This window comes from Bos taurus, chromosome 11 (assembly GCF_002263795.3).
Source record: "Bos taurus isolate L1 Dominette 01449 registration number 42190680 breed Hereford chromosome 11, ARS-UCD2.0, whole genome shotgun sequence".
NCBI lineage: Eukaryota > Metazoa > Chordata > Mammalia > Artiodactyla > Bovidae > Bos > Bos taurus.
In genome coordinates, this window is record NC_037338.1 from 4719135 (window position 1) to 4733470 (window position 14336).

The 14336-nt window shown below is 46.0% G+C and overlaps 1 protein-coding gene across 6 annotated transcripts in view; it reads right to left on the bottom strand.

The window, feature by feature from the left end:
- Positions 1-14336, bottom strand: part of AFF3 (ALF transcription elongation factor 3) — a 631738-nt gene that overhangs the window by 61401 nt on the left and 556001 nt on the right. The window lies entirely within an intron of this gene.

The window sequence follows — 14336 nt, forward strand, 5'->3', positions numbered from 1 at the left end:
CCTCCTGGTTAAGACAATGGGGCACAGAAATTAAACTGGGAGCGAAGGCTGCTGCCCCCTGGCCATCGGGCACCGGCTGGTGTGACTGGTCTATGTGACCATTTCAGAAAAGGAGGTGACGTCGCTGCAGGAGGACTGTCCCTGTTTTGCTGCTGTTTCTGGGAATGGCTTTTCAAATGCATCCCCGATTCCAATCATTGACCAAAAAAGCCAGGAAATCCAAAATGCTTGAAATATTTTGCAAAGAACGAAAAGGTCTGTTTGCTTTATTTTAGGAAGTGGGCTGTGAGGAAGGGCACAGTGTCCTGCTCTGTGCTTGCATGGCCTTCTGGAAGGTTCCAGACACAGAGGGACGGACCAAGTTGTCTGGCTTCCTACCTCTCCCCACCCATAGCGTCCAGTGCTGTCGTCTTTACAGGACCTGGGTTGCTGTCTAAACAGTACTTTTCCTTTGAGCCTTTTATTAGAGAACTGGAGATCCCTCAGTCACACAGTTTTTATTTATTCTGACTTTAAAATTCAACTCCAGTGCAGTGGCATACAGCAATACCATTTCAAATTATACTCGATGTTCATATCCACGCTGAAATCTGCCAGGAAGTTCTATACTCAAATTAGAAACTCAAAGAGAACAGCAAACATGGATACTCCTCCTGGCAATTAATTAACCACAAAAATGCAAATAACATGCATCCACCCAAACAGTGAGCCATAGAAGTTCTGGTACTCACAAAATAGCCAACATCTTCAGTGTCCGTTATTAATTGCATTGAAACACACCTGACTCTGTCCTTTTTGAGGTCAAACTCTAAACGCAGAAAATGCAGTGACTACTTTTTTAATGTTAAGTCAGCACATATTGGCTTGCTTTTCCCTCTTGTGACCACCATTTCAACAGGACTGCATGCAAGTGAGCTTGTCAGTTTATGGTCTCAAGCGCAAAAGCAGCCAGGGCAAGGTAAAGGACCCTTCCCACCTGCCCCTTAGATCTTTGACAAATGCTTTGCCGGGGGACAGATTCCCATTAATCCTCAGTGTAGGGGCCGGGGGAGGGGGCGAAAATGCTTTGGGATCTTGCTTTTCAGAAGAATGATAAGACAAGAAATGATCTTGCCGGATGGACCTACAAATCAAAGCACTGTTTTGAATTGCAGGTTTAAGGAAAAGCGGAGTTTGAGCATAACCTTCCCCAGTGGTTTTTATTTCTTCTGCCAGTGTCATGGTCTGTACCCAAACAGTCTGACAAAATTCTTCACCGTCAGGCAGCATCTGCAGCTTGACACCTTGCCTGAGCGAAAATGATTCCTTTCCCAGCCTGCTGTTTGTTCCGGGGTTGAGTGAGGACTCCTGGATCTTTAGACAGAGGCTGGGAAGGGGTGGTTAGCAATCTAAGAGTTATAATATTTTTTTCTTCCCTTATGAACTAAAATCCACTCTTCCTAGGGGCCGAGTCAAAGTGACCACTGTCAATGGAATCATAAAGAAAAGGCTCCACTATCAATAGAATCATGAAGAAAAGGTTGTTAGATCCTGAACTGAACATGAACGTTTGGGATCCATGTTAACGGTTTGTCAGCAGGTCCCCAAAACACTGGGGAAAAACCACAAAAAGACAAAAACCTTCCCCAACCCAAACCAACACAAACCCAAACCTAAAAACTCCCCAAAGCCAAAGAACACACGTTGGAGGAAAGAGATCTGTCTGCCTGCCACACTCTGGAATGACATCTGCTGAAGTCCAGGAAATTAAGAGAAATAAAGAGCATTTTGATTGGTTTTATATGATGGTCAAAGACTTTGATCACCAAGCGGTACATTCTCCGGCTTTCATCCCCACAACAAAGGCTGCGTGAGGCTGGCGCTGGGTGCACCTGGTTGCTCTGTCTGCAGCGGAGGCAGTGACGTGTGTGCAGTTCCCTGGGGCCTGCACCGCAAGCTGACTGTCTTTTGAAGAGCGGCCCTTTAATTTCTGGGAAAATGTCCATTAAACAGTTACTGTGCCGCCTTTCTTTTATGACCGCTGTCCTGTCGTAATGAGACCCACTAGCCCAGGGAGACAGAGTCTCTGATCTGAATCAGATTGGCAGAAAAGCCTTAAGAGTTTTATGTTTTCCTTCCTTATATTAGGAAATTCACTTAAAATGACAGTTTTACTGGCATAACTATTATTTGCTTTTGAAACAGTTGGGAGAGCCAAGAATTTTAGTTTTCTTCCTGCCTTGCTTTGAAGGGCTGTGAGGCTCTTGTTGCCTCTGGGGTCAGGACGGAATACATCCGTGTTTCCGTGGTCTGGGTAGAGACTGAGTGGCTTTTGATACGACAATCAATATCAAGGATGGAGGCAGGCCTATCTGCAAGGGCTCTGGAGGCTTTGGTTGTTGGATTAACGTAACTGCCCTAACCTCTATAAAACCTGCTCCAGTAACTAGCCTTTTTGGGGGTCACTGGGGAACTCTGGTCATTTCAGAGTCAGTGTAGTGACCGTCTTTGCCATGAGTAGAAGCCGCTGTGGCAGCCAGGGTGGCAGAATAAAGAAGCCAGGGATGGTCATCACAGCGGACGAGAACTAAGAGAAGGATGGTGGTGGTTTAGTCACTCAGTCGTGTCCGACTCTCGTGACCCCAAGGACTGTAGCCTGCTAGGCTCTTCTGTCCGTGGGATTCTCCAGGCAAGAATCCTGGAGTGCATTGCCATTTCCTTCTCCAGGGGATCTTCCTGATCCAGGAATCAAACCCAGGTCCCCTGCATTGCAGGCAGATACAAGAGAAGGATGGGCTTGCTTAAACCACAGAAGCTCTTTCGGGTAGTGGAATTAAGACGATGGAAAAAGACATATTGAGCATACCCTCCTGCAAGAAGACTTCAAGCTTTATATATTTAAAACTGCAAACTGCGAATTTTAGTGTGCTGACTAGTTGTCATGTTTCCATACTAAAGACATTAACAATTTTTTCAACTTAAGTTAAAAAGTAACTTTTTCCTGAAATGATAACATGGATTGACTGTCGTGATGACTCAGCATTGGGCAGTTTTTAGGGGAGTTCTTGGACCCTATGCCATTTATGGATCACGGTGCCCTTGAAAACATGTGGACGTGAAGATATTATTGAGATCATGGAATAAAAGCCTTTGTGTCAACGAACTTCGCACAGTGCCTGGGACATAATAGGTGACCACATGTGATTATTTTTTGGGGCTCCAAAATCACTGCAGATGGTGACTGCAGCCATGAAATTAAAAGACGCTTACTACTTGGAAGGAAAGTTATGACCAACCTAGACAGCATATTCAAAAGCAGAGACATTACTTTGCCAACAAAGGTCCATCTAGTGAAGGCTATGGTTTTTCCAGTGGTCATGTATGGATGTGAGAGTTGGACTGTGAAGAAAGCTGAGCACTGAAGAATTGATGCTTTTGAAGTGTGGTGTTGGAGAAGACTCTTGAGAGTCCCTTGGAGTGCAGGGAGATCCAACCAGTCCATTCTAAAGGAGATCAGTCCTGGGTGTTCTTTGGAAGGACTAATGCTGAAGCTGAAACTCCAATACTTTGGCCACCTCATGCAAAGAGTTGACTCATTGGAAAAAACCCTGATGCTGGGAGGGATTGGGGGCAAAAGGAGAAGGGGACGACAGAGGATGAGATGGCTGGATGGCATCACCGACTCGATGGACATGAGTTTGGGTTAACTCCGGGAGTTGGCAACGGACAGGGAGGCCTGGCGTGCTGCGATTCATGGGGTCGCAAAGAGTCGGACACGACTGAGTGACTGAACTGAACCGAACTGTGATTACTGAATGAAAAAATAAATAATAAAAATAAGGATTTAACCTTTCAAAAAGGTTACAAACTCATTGGAAAACACCTTGATACTGGGAAAGACTGAGGCAAAGGAGAAGGGGGTGACAGAGGATGAGATGGTTGGATAGCATCACCATCATGGACATGAATTTGAGTAAACTCTGGGAGACAGTGAGGGACAGAAGAGCCTGGCATGCTGCAGTCCATGGGGTCACAAAGAGTCAGACATGACTTAGCAACCAAACAAGAGAAACAATCTCTCTTCTCTATTTAAAAAAAACAAAAAAAAAAGATCACCAAAAACAAGTAAGGGGATTTCAGTCCCTCTCGTACTTTTCCAGTGTTAGTACCTCTCCTTGAAGAGAATGTTTTTAAACGTACTCAAAATTTCATGTGCTATGTAAGGTAAGCCCCGTTCTCCCCTGGATGGTTTATTTCCTTTTGGTATTTTTATTTCAAGAAATGTTTTGCCTGTTTTGTGAGTGGCCGAGACCAAATACCCATTTGGGAGTGTCTTAGCTTCGCTCTAAACAAATTGCTTGCCGTGCCCCTTCCTTTGGCTGCAGCGACTGAATCTGGCCTGGGGCGAGTCTGAGTACCAGTGGTCAGAGAAGAGATCTGGACCCCAGACGCCTAGATCTCACAGCACAGGCCCTCCTGCCAAGTGTACTGTGGGGCCTGGATAAATATCCAAGGTCGTTCATGAGCTTTGAACTAACAAGGAACGTGGAGGCTGGCTCTGTGCCTGGCGGGCACTGTGTGGGTCTCTGTGATGCCCAGCGTGCCGTTGAGATGGATTGAAGGATAATAGTTTAGGAGAGGTCCCTCTCCTTCTCACTCAGCACTCTGTATGAACTAACACATGCTTGCTCTCTAAACCATGATCAGTGGCCTGGCGTTGGTCCTCCTTTCCTGACGGTGTCTCTGAGGATACCAACTGATCTAAAACTATAACCACACTGTTGTTCAGTTACTCCGTTGTACCTGACTCTTTTGCGACCCCATGGACTATAGCCTGCCCAGCTCCTCTGTCCTTGGGATTTCCCAGGCAAGAATACTGGAGTGGGTTGTCATTTCCTTCTCCAGGGGAATCTTCCTGACCCAGGGATGGAACCCGGTTCTCCTTCATTGGCAGCTGGTCTCTTTACCGCTGAGCCACCAGGGGAGGCTCCGATAACCACATTAGGAGATGTGACTGTGGAAAAGCTGGCACAGGAGGTTTGCTGTTGCTGGAATTATCCCCCAAAATATAAAACTGGCAGGACTGTTGGTCTTGGACTAAAAGTTTTTGTTAGCTCTGATGCTGGGAAAGATTGAAGGCAGGAGGAGAAGGGGATGACAGAGGATGAGGTGGTTGGATGGCATCACTGACTGGATGGTTATGAGTTTGAGCAAGCTCCGGGAGCTGGTGAAGGACAGGGAAGCCTGGCGTGCTGCAGTCCATGGGGTCACAAAGAGTCAGACATGACTGAGAGACTGAACAACAACAACAAAACTCTGTAATACCTCTAGGAATAAGTCTTGCATTAAACATGGTTTTTGAAGCTCTTCATGGTCTGACCTTAATTAAATTTCTGGCAATTCCTCAATGGGTCCACCCCCAAACCTAAGCTATAATATATCTCATCACTTTGACCACCTGGGTACATTTGCATATGCTGTTTTCTGTGCAAGAAAGCCCTTTCTCCCTTTCTTTCTCTGGTTACCTCAAACTCACTCTCCAGGAATGAGTTGCAACATCTAAAAGTTCCAGATTGCCAGCTTCTCCCGCTGGTCCAGGCTATATGAGGAAACGTGAACACCCAGAAATCCCATGGACAGAGGAGCCTGGTGGCCTACGGTCCATGGGGTCACAAAGAGTTGCACAGGACTGAGCACTCACACAGGCACACACACGCGGGGAGCACACTGCCGTGTCTCTCCTCAGGCCCAAAGTTCTCGGCTGACCTGCCTTCTCTCCATCTTTCAGTCTTCTTATGATTTTTAAATATATACAACCTGAAGATTTTAGCTATTCTCTGCAAGAGGAATAGAGAGGAGTATATCAGCATCTTATTCCAGAATAGGAACCACTCAATTAACATTTGTCAAGTGGAAGCCAAGACATGGATACAACCTAAATGTCCATTAACGAAGGAGTGGATAAAGAAGATGTGGTACATGTATACAATGGAATGCTACTCAGCCATAAGAAGAGTGAAATAATGCCATTTGCAGCAACATGGACGGACCCAGAGATCATCATGCTGAGTGAAGTAAGTCAGACTAAGAAAGACAAATATCATATGATATTGCTTACATGTAGAATCTAAAAAAAATAAAAAGGTACATATGAACTTATTTACGATAAGAAACAGAGTCACACATGTAGGGAACAAAGGCGGAAGTTCCCTCCTATAGTTGCCAAGGAGGAATAAATTGGGAGATTGGGACTGACGTATACACATTACTATAAATAAAAGAGATAACTAATAAGGACCTACTGTACAGCACAAGGAACTCTACTCAATACTCTGGGAAAATATATGGGAAAAGAATCTAAAAAAGAGTGGATATATGTGTACGTATAACTGATTCACTTTACTGTACACCTGAAACTAACACAGCATTGTAAGTCAACTATACTCCAATAAAAATTAAAAACAGTATTTATCAAGTCAGAAGGAGCCCTCCCTCAGTACTTCCAGACTCCAGCACTGTTTAACTGTGTGAAACGCCGACGTAGGAGACCACCAGGCAGGTCTCCTCTGCAGTCACTGCCCACTCTATCACTCAGGCAAATGAGGCGTTCCTTAGTTGAGTCGAAAGACATTCACTGTGGAAATTAAGCTCTGACTTTAAAAGTCTGTGTACTAAAGCTAGAAAGAACACGTACGTGGATAGTCTTGTGAGAAAAATGACTCGAACTGAGATTGTAAAAATGTTAAGGATAAAAGGAGGGCGTGTCTTTATGTTCAGAGTAAACAGCATGCGGTAAAGGATGATCCTGTGTGACCTTTGCTGAGAATTCACTTGGCGCCAGGTGCTGCAGAGCTATAGCGTGCGTGTGCGTGTGCGTGCGCCTGTGCGTGTGCGGGTGCGTGTGGTGCGTCTGCGTGTGCGTGTGCGTGCGCCTGTGCGTGTGCGGTTTGCGGAGGAGGGAGCTGACAGACACTTAGCCAGGCAGAGTGCCCGCCGCAGAGGAGTCGGTTTCTTTCAGCTTCTCCAGGGAAAGAAGTGAACCGCCAGAAACCGTGCATGCACGCGTGCCTGCCTAGTTGCTCAGTCACGTCTAACTCTTTGCAACCCCATGGACTGCAGCCCACCAAGCTCCTCAGTCCGTGGAATTCTCCAGGCAAGAACACTGGAGTGGGTTACTGTGCCCTCCTCCAGGGGATCTTTCTGACTCAGGGATCAAACCCACACCTCCTGTGTGTCCTGGATTGCAGGCGGATTCTTTACCCGGTGAGCCATCAGAGCTGTATAGAATCATAAAGTACGTGAAGTCAGCTATAGAAAAAACTGTAATGCAAGTCATGATACCACTTGTTGACAATGCAAAAACTGCATATTTTCCACTAATATACAAAATCAAACAAAGGAAAGTTCTACAAATAAATCAGAATGGAGCATGCAGACCCCAGGGGAGGACAATAGCCATACCCCCAAACAGGAACTCAGGTCTTAAGACCTGAGACCCTGGGGTTTTCTGTTACTTTATGCCTCTGTCTCTTTCTTAGAGGGTAGGTATTATTCTGTCTCTTTCTAGGTAGGGACGACCAAGTTCTTAATAAGGGACAGAGTTGAGATTCTACTTTAGAAAGCTATCCAATGAAAACAATCAGGGATATGTAAAACATGTATCTACAAGGATATATGCTCTTATGTTATTTGCAATGGGCTTCCCTGCTGGCTCAAATGGTAAAGAATATGTCTGTAATGCAAGAGATCTAGGTTCAATCCCTGGGCTGGCAAGATCCCCTGGAGAAGGAAATGGCAACCCACTCCAGTATTCTTGCCTGGAGAATCCCATGGACAGAGGAGGCTGGTGGACTACAGTCCTTAGGAAAGGATTTGTAAACAACCAAAATGCTCATAAACAGGAGACCAGTTAAATAAATAACTATACATTCTTATGAGGGAATGTAGTACTATGCAGTTATTCTAAACCTATTAGGGCAGAATATTTACTGCCATGAAAAATTCTCACTCTGAATTTGTGAGGCAATGGGCTTTCCAGTATGCCTATCATCTGAGGGCAGAGAAATGGACCAGGAACACCTACGTGTGTGCTAATCCTGCTTCTTCCCTTGGAAGACAGAATAGGGTTTTACTGACTCAGGGTTTTTAAGCTTAAGAATCAGAAGGTCCAGAGGGTCCTCTGGACCAGAGGGACAAGTGGGAACCAGAGGGTCCTACTTGTCTATAAACTGGTTCTGACATGGGAGTATTAAGAACACAGAATGTGTAAGTCTTTTTGATGGGGTTTGCGAAGCACTGAGACGTAAATACTTTGTTACAACCTCCAAGGGGACCTGGGGTCCACCTGTGTTAGCTGTGGGGCACCGCTTTCTCTGCTGTGTTGCTGAACTCTGCCAAATTAGTGAAGGCCGTCATCTAACCTCATGTGATATATGTGCGTGGTCTTTCCTGGACAATCTGCTGGCTACAAAGTAGCATGATCGGAAGTACATAAAATATATACATATTCCATATACAGAGCAAAACACTGGAAGGATACATATTCAAATGTTAACTGTGGATATTTTCAGAAGGTGGAATTATGTGGATAAATATTTTTTGAACATTCCTATTTTTTCCAGTTCTTTATTTTTTCACCAATATCACATGTTTCCTTTTAAATGTCAATTACATTGTGGAACTTTATTCTACTACTATATTATTGAATTTAGCTTGCTAGTATTTTAGTTAGGATTTTGGGAGGACCTATATTTATAGGTGAACTTGACGTATATTTACATTTATCCATTTCATGTTTTGTGTTCCCTGGTAAAAAACCCTCCTGCTATGTGGGAGACCTGGGTTTGATCCCTGGGTTAGAAGATCCCCTGGAGGAGGGCATGACGACCCACTCCAGTATTCTTGCCTGGAGAATCCCCATGGACAGAGGAGCCTGGCAGGCTACAGTCCATGGGGTCGCAAAGAGTTGGTCACGACTGAGTGACTAAGCACAGAACCCAGCATTTCATATTTTGGGAACAATTTCTGGCAGATTTTGCAACATGGTGGTTTTAGCTTAAAAGAATATATTGCATAGTGTTTCACCTTTTATAGTGTCCTATCTATAGTAAAGCTTATATAGTATCAGAATTATTTGTTCCTTGAAATTTAGAACTTATCACTTGAAACTTACCATTTTTGTAATAACAAAAGTCTAAAAGGCGGTGCAGGGAGGCAGGTCTGTAAATATCACTGGGAAGCAGAGAAACATCTGCACCTCTTGTTTGAGTAACAGACAGGATTTAAGCTGGGAGACCTGGTGAGTTAGGGTCTTGGAGGACACTGGGCTTGCACCCTTGTGGAATGCTTCTCCAAAAGCCTGTTGGCTGGGCTAGACCATCCCTGAACCTTACAGCTAAGCGAAACCACCCTGCGGCTGCATTATCGTGCAGCCCTTGGCAGCATTTAAGAGACTTGCCCAGAAACTGCTGCCTTCTGGTGATGCAAACCTGCTTCCCTTTGAGTCAGGTGGGTGGTCCTGCCAGTGAAGCTGAGTTGAAAAACCTTTCTTGGCTCAGAGAGCATTTCAAAGCCAGGAACTCGACATCCTTCTCTTCACGATTGGGACTGGAGTTGCAATGCAGCAACAGCTCACTCTATGGGAAGCCAGAAAGACCCCCAAGCACAGTGCCTCCCCTGGCAGAGTTACTATCTGGATAAAAGTCCCATTTACATTTCATTAATTTTATTATTAATGTGAATATTATATTAATAAAATTAACATAATTTTAATACTATCTGGATAAAAGTCAGATACACAATGTGAAAACATTTTCCCCTCTGTGTGGGTACTCTTTTCCCTTTCTTGATGATATCGCTTGCAGCAAAACACTTTTAATTTGGATGTAGTTGATTAGCCTATTTTTTATCCTTACTTGACTATTTTTAATAATAGATGCTTCAATGTATATGGTTTATTATATTTTTTCAAAGCATTTTCTTTTCAGATCCCTCCTCTGAGCCTCACGATAATCTACATAATAAAAGAGCCATCATGTCCACTTCACAGCACAGGTGTGGTGGAGAAGGAAGGCTTGGTGGAGAAGGAAGGGTGCCCCACAGATCCCAAACTCCTCAGGCTAACTTGCACTCTCTGAGGACCCAGACTTTCTCAGTGACTGCGTTAAACTATCAGCCTTTCTGGCCTCAGGCACATGAGGCACATCTAGAGAATTTTTACCATGTGAGGCAGAATACTGTGTAAACTTTAGAACTGGACAGACCCAGACAGACATCTGACCTCCTCTGCTTGCTCGCTGTGTGGCCTCGGGGAAGTTGCTGACCGTCTCTGAGCCTCTCAGCTGCCTCCCTCGATTAAGGGAGTAATAACAGCATTGGCCTCATAGGGTTGCTAGGTGGACTAGATGAGAACATGCTTGTAATGTTCTTAGCACAGTGCCAAGTATGTAACAAGTGCCCAATACCTAAGGTTAACAGTAGTCTCCTTTAATTTTTAATAACTCTCATACTTCTTCCAATATGGCAGCCCAAACAGATAGGAACTCCTCCAGTTTACTGGCATTCTTAACTCATATTACCCATCTGTGGTCACCTCATGGGATTATCAGATGTGCGATCAGGAAGGAACCTGGGAGATTAGCTACTGTCTCTCCAGAAAAAGAATGTCGAAGGTGATACAGCAAATGAGCTTTCCAACACTACTTCTTAGAGGTCTCCTATTTCCATAAACTTTGCTGTTTTAGTGCAGAGTTCCAGACAGCTAGGACCTTGAACAAGGTCAAAGGCAGCTCCCAAGGGAGGCTGGTGGGGCCCAGAGAGATTGGCAGCACCCAGTTGGAATCGAGTATGTCTCCTGAAAACCCTCCTCCTACCCTCATCTCCGTCTGAATACATCAATCCCATTTCTCTCCTGTGTTTAAAGCAAATAAACCAAGCGTCTTAATGTCAGCATGACGTGGTGTTTAATTTGCATCTCACCACGGAATACAAGACTTAAGAATGACAAGCACAAGCGATTTTCATGGAAACCAAATGACAGAATGTGAACCCAGACTTGTGGCTGTGCCCACTCAAGCTGTGATCTCATGAGCCGTTGTCAACCAGGCTGGATTTGCTCCCCAGATGAGGACTCTCAGGGCAAACGCATCAAGTATTATTCAGGTGTTTCTGCAGGAAGCGCTCTTCAGAAGGGCCTTTTGAAAGGCTGTGTAATAGCGCAGAGCTGACAGACCGTGTCTGGTGACAGGGAACATGGACAGCAATTAAAATAAGCAGAAGCCTAGCAAGGAAGGACGTGTGGGCCTCACAGTAAGAAGCCCCCAAAGAGGGGAGTTTCCAGGACCGGCAAACTCAGAGACTCTGGGGCCTCAGCAGGGACTCAGTTTCCTTCCATATCCTCTCACTGCCATCCTTGACTTGAGCGTCTGCAGGCTGATGCTCCTCACTGCTCTCAGATGGCTGCTGCAGTCATCACACATAGCTGCCCGCATCCAGGAAAAGGGAAGGGCCTATCTTATTTCCCTCATCGCACAGACTACCCCTCACGTCAAGCTGGCTTGAACTGCATCAGGTGACCATGGCTAAACCAGTTCCACAGTAAGGGTAAGATCACAAAGATTGGGTTGGACCGATCAACAGACATTTCTTAGGGCTGGCGCCTAACCCACTTCCCCTGAAGAACCTGCGGCTCAGTGTAAGGTGAAGTTGAATAGAGGGTTCTCTTTGTAAGGAAGTGAAGACCATCATCCAGAATGCCTGCACTATCCGTGTGATCCTAACTTCCCAGATACCTGCCACATGTCCATCAAGGTGAGCTTGATGGATCAGTCCCGTTGAGGTTCAGGGGGAGTGGGGCAGCCTGGAAACCTGCAATCCTGGGTCATAGTCATTCCCTGGAGGTCTCCACCTCCCCATCGATTAAGACATGGGCTTGGATCAGATGATATCTAAGGTTCCTCTCACTACTAATATTCTCTGATAAATCTATCAATCAAAAATCCAATGATCCTCATTTTAGCTACTTATCGTGAGAAATGCCTAATAAAATTCTAATGAGATGACATGCTCCTTTCTGGGCTTCCTAGGTGGCATTAATGGTAAAGAAGCCACCAAGCCACCCGCCAATGCAGGAGATGAAAGAGAAGCAGGTTGGATCCCTGGGTGGGAAAGATCCCCTGGAGTAGGAAATGGCAACCCACTCCAGTATTCTTGCCTGGAAAATTCCATGGGCAGAGGAGCATGGCTGGCTACAGTCCATGGAGCCACAAAGAGTCAGACATGACTGAGCAACGGAGCACACACATGTTCATTTCTATGGAATTCTTTGCCTTTCCCTCATTCAGGATGATGCGCCATGGGAGGGTGAGAGAAAATTAGAGAACACGGGCCCCCAAAGCCATGATGACTTATTACAGTGAGTTAGTCCTGAGTGGACTCTAATATGCTGTCCCTGTGTTTTCTTCCTGAAGATGCATGGAGGTGTCTATATAATGTTTGAGCACATGTTAAACACCTGCCTCGACAAGCCCAGGTGATGACATGCATTCTCTTGACAACTATGTACTGAGCCTCTGATACGTTAGATGCTGTGCTGGGGGCGAGAGATTTCTTAGCTTGCTGTGTGTTGACTTCCAAGATGAGCTGAAGGCATTACCTGCCTGAATCCAGTCACATCCAGAGCATCTTCCTTTTGTTTTAGGTCAGCAGGGTTCCTCTGCCATTTAGAATTTGCCAGGCTCCTTCCTCGCACTGTGGGTCTGTACCCACACCTGTCTGGCATTGTTCTGAGCGTGGTGGGGGCAAAATGCACCATGCAAATCCACACCCTCTGATTTGGAGGGCCCAGAACAAGGTTTCACGGAGAAGGCAATGGCACCCCACTCCAGTACTCTTGCCTGGAAGATCCCATGGATGGAGGAGCCTGGTAGGCTGTAGTCCATGGGGTTGCTAAGAGTCGGACACGACTGAGCAACTTCCCTTTCACTTTTCACTTTCATGCATCGGAGAAGGAAATGGCAATCCACTCCAGTGTTCTTGCCTGGAGAATCCCAGGGACGGGGGAGCCTGGTGGGCTGCCGTCTATGGGGTCGCACAGAGTCAGACACGACTGAAGTGACTTAGCAATAGCAGCAGCAGAACAAGGTTCCAAACAAGACAGTGTATGTCAAGTGTGGAATTGTGTGATAAAATCCTTAGGGCTGAGAGTTGAGGGACCAGGGGAACAGGGAGGGCCAGAGTTTTCGGCTGGGGGGGGGGGGGGGCTCCCCAGAGGAGTAGGAGCTAAGCTGAGTGCTGAACACAAGGTGGGATTTATCTTCTAGAGTAGAGATGGGGCAAGCCTTGGGCAAGGGGGTCGAAGAATGGGTGGGAAGCCAAGGCCGGCGGGACCCATCAGGGCGGTTATGCAGGGTGAAGAGAAACAGGCTCAGACCGGAGGCGGTACTATTTATCCTTCCTCCTAGTCTCCAGAGTCTGGTATCAAGTAGCCCTTTAATTAATTACTTAATTTACTTTGGTCCCAGGGGCCCGCGCCTATGATCCTGTGTCTTTCTGGATAATTGGGATCGGTGAGCAGGTTCCCGCGAACGCAGGAGCAGGAGCCCTGTGGCTTGCGCATGCGCAGTTCGCTTTCGCGAGCCTTTCCCCAGGTATCTGGGTTCTCTAGCACCACGTGGACAAGATGGGCTCCTCCCATCAAGCCTGGTTCTGCAGATCTCCGCACTCTAGCCCTTCTATTTAGGCACACGAATGATGATGAACAGAGCTGGAAATACAGACAGGGACTGACGGATTTCCTGGACTGCGTGAAATGAAATTCTGTAAGCAAATGTTCTATGTCATTTAAAAGAGCAAGGCTATTCTGAGTGGGATGCTCTTGAGAAAAACGCTGGACCAGGGCTCTCCAGCCTCACTCCGGTGCAGCCGCAGCTAGGGGCGGGGACATATAAATAGGGAGGTGGGCTCCTCTCCAAGCACCTTTACAGTGTGGCCCTACAGATATACTTTTCAGAGGCTGTGCCCCCAAGAGAACACTGAGGGAGACCTCATGGCAGAAAGCAACCCCCACGGACAGAGGCAGAGAATGAGAGAGACCCAGCTAGGGGGAACACCAAAAAGACATTCCAGTCGAGGAAAGACATGTACACATTGGTATATCTAAAACGGATAACCAGAAAGGACCCACTATAGGACGGGACCCCGTATAGCACGGGAAGTCTGCTCACATGGGAGCTCTGCTCAATATTCTGTAATAAACTAAATGGGAAAAGCATCTGAAAAAGAATAGATACATGTATATGTATAACTGCATTACTAACTGTTCATCTGAAACTAACACAACAGTGTTAATCAACTATGCT